Source organism: Chiloscyllium plagiosum, unplaced genomic scaffold (assembly GCF_037043375.1).
Source record: "Chiloscyllium plagiosum isolate Xiang-an unplaced genomic scaffold, Cpla_swu_hap1 HiC_scaffold_35, whole genome shotgun sequence".
Taxonomy (NCBI): Eukaryota; Metazoa; Chordata; class Chondrichthyes; order Orectolobiformes; family Hemiscylliidae; genus Chiloscyllium; species Chiloscyllium plagiosum.
This window is the reverse complement of record NW_028270173.1, coordinates 7,852,916-7,861,345: the sequence shown is the minus strand read 5'-3', so window position 1 is coordinate 7,861,345 and position 8,430 is coordinate 7,852,916. Positions and strand designations below refer to the sequence as shown.

The window sequence follows — 8,430 nt, the reverse complement described above, 5'->3', positions numbered from 1 at the left end:
TGTGTGTCTGTCCGACTGTATATGTGTGTGTGTGTCTGGGTGTATATCTCTGTGTGTGTGTATGTCTGAGAGTATATCTGTGTGTCTGTCCGAGTGTATATCTGTGTGTGTGTCCGAGTGTATATCTGTGTGTGTCTGGGTGTATATCTGTGTGTGTATGTGTGTGTGTGTCTGGGTGTATATCTGTGTGTCTGTCCGAGTGTATATCTGTGTGTGTGTCTGGGTGTATATCTGCGTCTGTCCAAGTGTATATCTCTGTGTGTGTCTGGGTGTATATCTGTGTCTGTCCGAGTGTATATCTGTGTGTGTCTGTCCAAGTGTATATCTGTGTGTGTGTCTGGGTGTATATCTGTGTCTGTCCGACTGTATATGTGTGTGTGTGTCCGGGTGTATATCTGTGTCTGTCTGAGTGTATATCTGTGTGTGTGTTTATCTCTGTGTGTGTGTGTATATCTCTGTGTGTCTGTCCGAGTGTATATCTGTGTGTGTATATCTGTGTGTGTCTGTCTGACTGTATATCTGTGTGTGTGTCTGGGTGTATATCTGTGTGTGTGTATGTCTGAGTGTATATCTGTGTGTCTGGATGTATATCTGTGTGTCTGTCCGAGTGTATATCTGTGTGTGTGTCCGAGTGTATATCTGTGTGTGTCTGAGTGTATATCTGTGTGTGTGTCTGGGTGTATATCTGCGTCTGTCCAAGTGTATATCTCTGTGTGTGTCTGGGTGTATATCTGTGTCTGTCCGACTGTATATCTGTGTGTGTGTCCGGGTGTATATCTGTGTCTGTCTGAGTGTATATCTGTGTCTGTCTGAGTGTATATCTGTGTGTGTGTTTATCTGTGTGTGTGTGTGTGTGTGTCTGGGTTTGTGTGTGTGTCTGTCTGGGTGTATATCTGTGTGTGTCTATGTATATGTCTGGGTGTACATCTGTGTATGTGTGTGTGTGTCCATCTGTGTGTGTCCGGGAGTGTGTGCTTGCATGTGTGTGTGTCTGGGTATATATCTGTGTGTGTGTCTGGTTGTATATCTGTTTGTGTGTCTGGGTGTATATCTGTGTGTGTCTGGTTGTATATCTGTTTGTCTGCCTGCCTGAGTGTATATGTGTGTGTGTGTGTGTGTCTGGGTGTATGTCTGTCTGAGTGTATATCTGTGTAGTTGTGTGTGTCTGGTTGTATATCTGTGTGTTTGTATGTGTAGATGTATGTGTGTGTCTGGGTGTATATCTGTGTGTGTCTGTCCGAGTGTATATCTGTGTAGTTGTGTGTGTTTGGTTGTATATCTGTGTGTGTGTGTGTCTGGTTGTATATCTGTGCGTGTCTGTCCGAGTGTATATCTGTGTATGTGTCTGGGTGTATATCTGCGTCTGTCCAAGTGTATATCTGTGTGCGTGTCTGTCCGTATATCTGTGTCTGTCCGACTGTATATCTGTGTGTGTGTGTGTCTGGTTGTATATCTGTGCGTGTCTGTCCGAGTGTATATCTGTGTATGTGTCTGGGTGTATATCTGCGTCTGTCCAAGTGTATATCTGTGTGCGTGTCTGTCCGTATATCTGTGTCTGTCCGACTGTATATCTGTGTGTGTGTATATATCTCTGTGTGTCTGTCCGAGTGTATATCTGTGTGTGTCTGGGTGTATATCTGTGTGTGTGTGTGTGTATATGTGTGTGTGTGTGTCGAGTGTATATCTGTGTGTGTATATCTGTGTGTGTGTCTGTCCGACTGTATATGTGTGTGTGTGTCTGGGTGTATATCTGTGTGTGTGTGTATGTCTGAGAGTATATCTGTGTGTCTGTCTGAGTGTATATCTGTGTGTGTGTCCGAGTGTATATCTGTGTGTGTCTGGGTGTATATCTGTGTGTGTGTGTGTGTGTGTGTGTGTGTGTGTGTATATCTCTGTGTGTCTGTCCGAGTGTATATCTGTGTGTGTGTCTGGGTGTATATCTGCGTCTGTCCAAGTGTATATCTCTGTGTGTGTCTGGGTGTATATCTGTGTCTGTCCGACTGTATATCTGTGTGTGTGTCCGGGTGTATATCTGTGTCTGTCTGAGTCTATATCTGTGTGTGTGTGTGTGTGTGTGTGTGTATATCTCTGTGTGTCTGTCCGAGTGTATATCTGTGTGTGTATATCTGTGTGTGTCTGTCTGACTGTATATCTGTGTGTGTGTCTGGGTGTATATCTGTGTGTGTGTATGTCTGAGTGTATATCTGTGTGTCTGGATGTATATCTGTGTGTCTGTCCGAGTGTATATCTGTGTGTGTGTCCGAGTGTATATGTGTGTGTGTGTCTGGGTGTATATCTGTGTGTGTGTGTCTGGGTGTATATCTGTGTGTCTGTCCGAGTGTATATCTGTGTGTGTGTCTGGGTGTATATCTGTGTCTGTCCAAGTGTATATCTCTGTGTGTGTCTGGGTGTATATCTGTGTCTGTCCGACTGTATATCTGTGTGTGTGTCCGGGTGTATATCTGTGTCTGTCTGAGTGTATATCTGTGTGTGTGTTTATCTGTGTGTGTGTGTGTGTATATATATCTCTGTGTGTCTGTCCGAGTGTATATCTGTGTGTGTGTGTCGAGTGTATATCTGTGTGTGTATATCTGTATGTGTCTGCCCGACTGTATATCTGTGTGTGTGTCTGGGTGTATATCTGTGTGTCTGTCCGAGTGTATATCTGTGTGTGTGTCTGGGTGTATATGTGTGTGTGTGTGTGTGTGTGTATCTGTATGTCTGTCTGAGTGTATATCTGTGTGTATGTGTATATCTGTGTGTGTGTCTGGGTGTATATCTGTGTCTGTCCGAGTGTATATCTGTGTGTGTCTGGGTGTATATCTGTGTTGTGTGTATATTTGTTTGTGTGTGTCCGAGTGTATATCTGTGTGTGTATATCTGTGTGTATCTGTCCGACTGTATATCTGTGTGTGTGTGTGTGTATATCTGTGTCTGTCTGAGTGTATATCTGTGTGTGTGTCTGGGTGTATATCTGTGTGTGTGTGTGTATATCTGTGTCTGTCCGAGTGTATATCTGTGTGTGTGTATATCTGTGTGTGTCTGTCTGAGTGTATATCTGTGTGTCTGGGTGTATATCTGTGTGTCTGGGTGTATATCTGTGTGTCTGTCCGAGTGTATATGTGTGTGTCTGTCCGAGTGTATATCTGTATGTATGTGTATATCTGTTTGTCTGTCCGAGTGTATATGTGTGTGTGTCTGTCCAAGCGTACATCTGTGTGTGTGTATATATCTGTGTGTGTCTGGGTGTATATCTGTGTGTGTCTGTCCGAGTGTATATCTGTGTGTGTGTATATCTGTGTGTGTCTGGGTGTATACCTGTGTGTGTCTGTCCGAGTGTATATCTGCGTGTGTGTATATATATCTGTGTGTGTCCGTCCGAGTGTATATCTGTGTGTATACCTGTGTGTGTGTCTGTCCGAGTGTATATCTGTGTGTGTCTGGGTGTATACCTGTGTGTGTCTGTCCGAGTGTATATCTGTGTGTGTGTATATGTGTGTGTGTGTCTGGGTGTATACCTGTGTGTGTCTGTCTGAGTGTATATCTGTGTGTGTGTATGTGTGTGTGTGTCTGGGTGTATACCTGTGTGTGTCTGTCCGAGTGTATATCTGTGGTGGAGTTTTAACTCCGTTACTGAAAAGGCTCCATTAATAATCCAGTAGAGGATAGGTCTAACACGCCTGCCTTCTGAAAGCAATACTGTGTGATTCTCTCGAGTGACTGCAGCCCGGGCTGAATGCAAACACAGAGCTGATGTCAAAATCCGTGTGGGTGTGACCGCGAAGATATCCTTTTTACCAGACAACGACCTCCAGACTCCAGAAGGCAGGGAAGCAACAGCAGCAAGCTCGCTCTCTCCCTCACACAGTGTGTGTGTGTGTGTCTGAGGCAGCACCAAGGTCCTTCACAGCCTCACTCTCTCTCCTGAGCCTCCGGCAGCAAGATTCGGGTGGATGTTCACTCATTTAAGGTAATGAAAACAACCACTTTCAATTTCTCTGGTTCTGTGTTTGTGTGTGCGCTTTCTTTGAAATAGTGCCGTGTTAAAGTTTCACACAGCTGCTGGATCAGTTACATTGCATTCCAACTGCTTTAGCCCGTCTTTATAAAACAATAAATTACTTCAGATTTGACCAGAATTCCAGCATGTCGAGGGGTTTGCGGTAAACTGGGAACAGATATCAGCTTCTGCTGAACCTATTTCCCTCTGTCTCTGGCAACTGAGCAGAAAATAGAAAGAGAACAGGCAGAGAAAGTGAGGCAGAGAGAAATAAGGTGATAAAGAGAGTAAGGCAGAACAAAAAAGGAGGGAGGGAGAGAGAGAGAGAGAGGCAGAGACAGAGAGGGGGAATGAGGCAGCTAGAGAGAATGAGGCAGACAGTGAGAGACTGAGGAAGAGACAGAGTGAGGCCAAGAGAGGGAGAGAGAGTGACAAAGTGAGGCAGAGGCAGAGATAAAGGGAAAGAGTTCGACAGAGAGAGAGAGAGAGAATGAGGCAGAGAGACAGAGGGGGAGTGAGAGTGAGGCAGAGAGGTAAAGAGAGAGAGAGTGAGGTACAGACAGAGGAAAAGAGTGAGACAGAAAGATAGAGGGAGAGAGTGGGGTAGAGAGAGGGAGAGAGTGAATTAGAGAGAGAAAGAGAGTTGGGCAGAGAGAGTGACAGGACATGTCAAAATGAGAGAGACAGATGGTAGCGATGAGAACCAACAGCATTCGTTCAGAGAGACAGAGAGGTCGAGAAATAGGAAGAGAGAGAAACAAGGAGATGAGAGACACAAAGGGAACATTGAGGGAAATGAACACAGATAAAAAGAGATGTGAACTAATGAGACAGAGAGACAGACAGAGGGAGAGCTAATGCAGGAATAAATAGAATGTGGCAGAAAGACCGACGGAAACACAGAGTGAAACAGGAACAGAGAGAGAGAGAAAAAAAACACATTGAATCAGAGAAAATACACGGAGGAAGAAAACCATACAGAAAAGCCTGGAAGAGAAACCAAATCCCAGAGGAATGGGAGAGTAATGAAGACAGATGAGCTGTGGAGAGATTCGGCACAAAATGAGGGGTGGAAGGAAGCAGAGATTTCAGGGAAAGAGTGCATCAGCAAGCCAGGGAAGTCAGAGTGAGCAGAGAGGAAAGGAGAAGATGGAACAAAGATGAAGGGACTGAGAGAAGCTGATTGAAATATCGAGAGCATGTCCTGAAGAGGGTTAAGAAGATAATTACATTGCAGTAACAGATCCCAATAAATGATCCTGTAAATTCTGTTGGAGGGGATTAGCTCCACGTGAATCTGTTTCAGCATTCTGCTGTTTAATGTTGGATTACAAAAACAGACAGGGACTTTCCACCCATTGTTAGTTTTGAGGGGAGCAACACTAGTGATAGCGACAGAACCCAGGGAGCCAGGTTTCCAATGGTGCCCGTGTTTATACACACATGAAATGTTCACTTAGCAAAAACAGCTCATGGTACCAGCAGAGCACTGACCATGGCAAACAGAGACAACAGTAAGGTTAGAATTCACAGACCAGGGTCCAAATGTGAGGCAGATTAATTTGAACCTGCACTGGGTGCAGTCAGTCTGAGAGATTGTACTGAAATTGATAAGTTGAATTAATATCTGTATGAGCATGTCTGACATTGACTCAGTAGGCTTGCTTGTCAGAGTTTATCTGTGCTACTGTCTGTTGCATCTTGTCATGTTCTTGTCTGTATGCAGTGACATTTAGATGGATGTCAATGATATGCACATGTGTCGATGTACGTGTATACCTTTGTGTTTACATGTATGTGTGGGAGTGTCTGAGTGTGTATATAATGAGTGTGTATGTATGGAGTATATCTGTTATGTGCATGTGTCCTTGTGCACTTGAATGTCGTATGTGTGTTCATGTCTGTGCATATACCTTTCTGTATGGTTAGATGTATGCATTTACATGTTCTTCTATATGTCCCTGTATGTGAACAATTGATTGTGTGTCTATATTGCCAATCTGTCATCTGTGTTAGTGTATGCAAGGCTGTGTAGTTACATTCTGTCATCTGTCTGTGACTGTGTCTCTGTGAGTGTGTGTGTGTGTGTCTTATGTTTCCATGTGTATATCTGAGTGAGAATGTGTCTGTGTGGGTTTCTTGGTGTGTGTGTGTCTTGTGTTTCAGTACAAGTGTTTTTGTGTGCATATATATATATGTGTGTGTGTGTGTTTATGAAGGAAATGTGTGTGTGTGTTCGATGCTGTGTTATGCCTGTATATCTGAATGTTGCTGAACAATAAGTGGAGCTGTAGTTGAGCAGTATTCCAGCACAAGCGCACACACCAGGAAAGCTTTAACAGTTGTGTCTGTAGCTAGCAGTTCACTACAAAGGGAGGGATCAGGAATGAGCTGGTCATTGCGCACTATATGAGGGATGAAGAAAAAAAGTGTTTGGTCCATTGTAATTGCAGAATGTGAGAAATAAGAGCTGGACTGACCTCTCTTGGCATTCTTGACATTCAATAAAATAGACACCCACGCCAGGTTGCCCCTCCTACCCTACCTCTGTGACCCATCATTTCCTGGTGTTCAAAAACTGATCAACCTCAACCTTGAATCCATCCAATGACTGAGTGGCCACAGATCTCTAGGGTAAGACTGCCACAGACCACGGGCAAAGGCAGTTCTCATTATCTGTTCTTTAGGCCACAAACAGGGCATGTGGCTGAAAGTCATTAAGCTTGGACAGAGGGATGGAGAGGTGTAAGGAGGAATTTCAGAGTTTAGGCAGCTGATGAGGTGGCCACCAGTGGTAAGAATGGGATGAACATGGATCTGGGAGGGTATCCAGGGTTAGAGGATGTGACAGAGACAGGGAGGGGCAGGGTCGTGAAGGATCTTGGATCAGAGGTGCGAGATCACCCCTCATTCTTCTAAACTCCAGCAGTCCAGCCTGTTCTCACTCTCCACATTAAATTAACCTTTCATCCCAGGAATGAATTGTGCGATCATTACCAGGACCACTTCTAGAGTAATTATGTGTCTTTTTCTTCAATGAAGAAGGACAAACCTCTCCACAATATTGGTAGTCTGCGTGAGTTTCCTCCGGGTGCTCCGGTTTCCTCCCACAGTCCAAAGATGTGCAGGTTAGGTGAATTGGCCGTGCTAGATTGCCCCCAGTGTTAGGTGAAGGAGCAAATGGAGGAGTATGGCTGGGTTGCGCTTCGGCGGGTCAGTGTGGACTTGTTGGGCTGAAGAGCCTGTTTCCACACTGTAAGTAGTCTAATCTAATCTAATCTAATATACCACATGATTTTAAGGCAAGTAGAACACATTGTGGTTATGTCACTGGGGAGTAACCCAGAGCCTGCAAGCTCATGTTCCGGGGATGAGAGTTCGAATCCCACCATGGCAGATGGTGAAATTTCAATTCAATAAATTAAAGAAAGATTTGGAATGCAAAGTTAACTTAATAGTAGCCATTGCGGATTGTTGGAAAACCCAACAGGTTCACTAATGTCCTGTAAGGAAGGAGACTGCCATCCTTACCTGGTCTGGCCTACATGTGACTCCAGACCCACAGCAATGTGGTTGACTCTTAACTCCCCTCTGGGCATTTTTGGATGGGCAGTAAGTGCTGGCCTAGTCAGTGATGCCTACATCCTGTGAGAGAATCAATGTAACTGTAAGTAACAGCAAGATCCCACAAATGGCAACATGGTAATGACGAGCTGCTCTGATTTTGTTGGTGAAGATTTACGGAAAAGGATGCTAGTGAGGACTCCCTGCATCATGCTAATGGAATTTCTGACAGTAAGCAGTCAGAGCCTTGATTTAACATCCCGTGTAAAATTGTACTTCGACTGGTGAATGATTGAATGGGGCAGAAAAAGCAAGTACCGTTCCCAAAACATCGAAAGCGACTCGACAATTAGAAAGCAGCTAATGTAATACTGGATTTATTGGCAAGGTGTCTGGAAAATAAAGACGGAAATGTCAAGGTGAGTCTATACAGTGAATGTGCTGGAAAAATTCAGCAGTGACAGAGTGGATGCTATCGTACAATCTTACAGTCCACAGGGGGGGGGGGGGGGGGCATACAGACCACTAGCTAGCTTTTTCACATAGCTGCCGGTTTAATCTGATACCCAGTCAATTCCCGATAATCTGATGATTGAATCTTCTTTGAGGACCTGTCCAGTTGCCTTTTGTAAATTACTCTAGAATCTGATAGCTTTCAGATCGTGAATTGTCTGTGTGCATGAAAACATTTCCTGCATTCCCTTCTTGCCCCATTGCCAGTGATATTAAACTTATAACGTTTGTTGTTTGAATATCTCTGTAACTAGCCTACCTTAATCTTGACCACTCTAATAATGGTGGTCTCAGCACCTTCCACCTATTCACTTACTCCGGGTAACTTCCTGGTAACTGTCTTGTACCTCCTC

General features: G+C 44.4%; 1 protein-coding gene across 1 annotated transcript in view; it reads left to right on the top strand.

The window, feature by feature from the left end:
* Positions 1–3,757: 3,757 nt before the first annotated feature.
* The window catches only part of LOC122541492 (regulator of G protein signaling 3-like), a 103,056-nt gene continuing 98,383 nt past the window's right edge, over positions 3,758–8,430 (top strand). The window contains exon 1 of the mRNA XM_043678304.2: positions 3,758–3,970. The gene's annotated coding sequence lies outside the window, so the exon portion shown is untranslated. The remainder of the gene's footprint in view (positions 3,971–8,430) is intronic.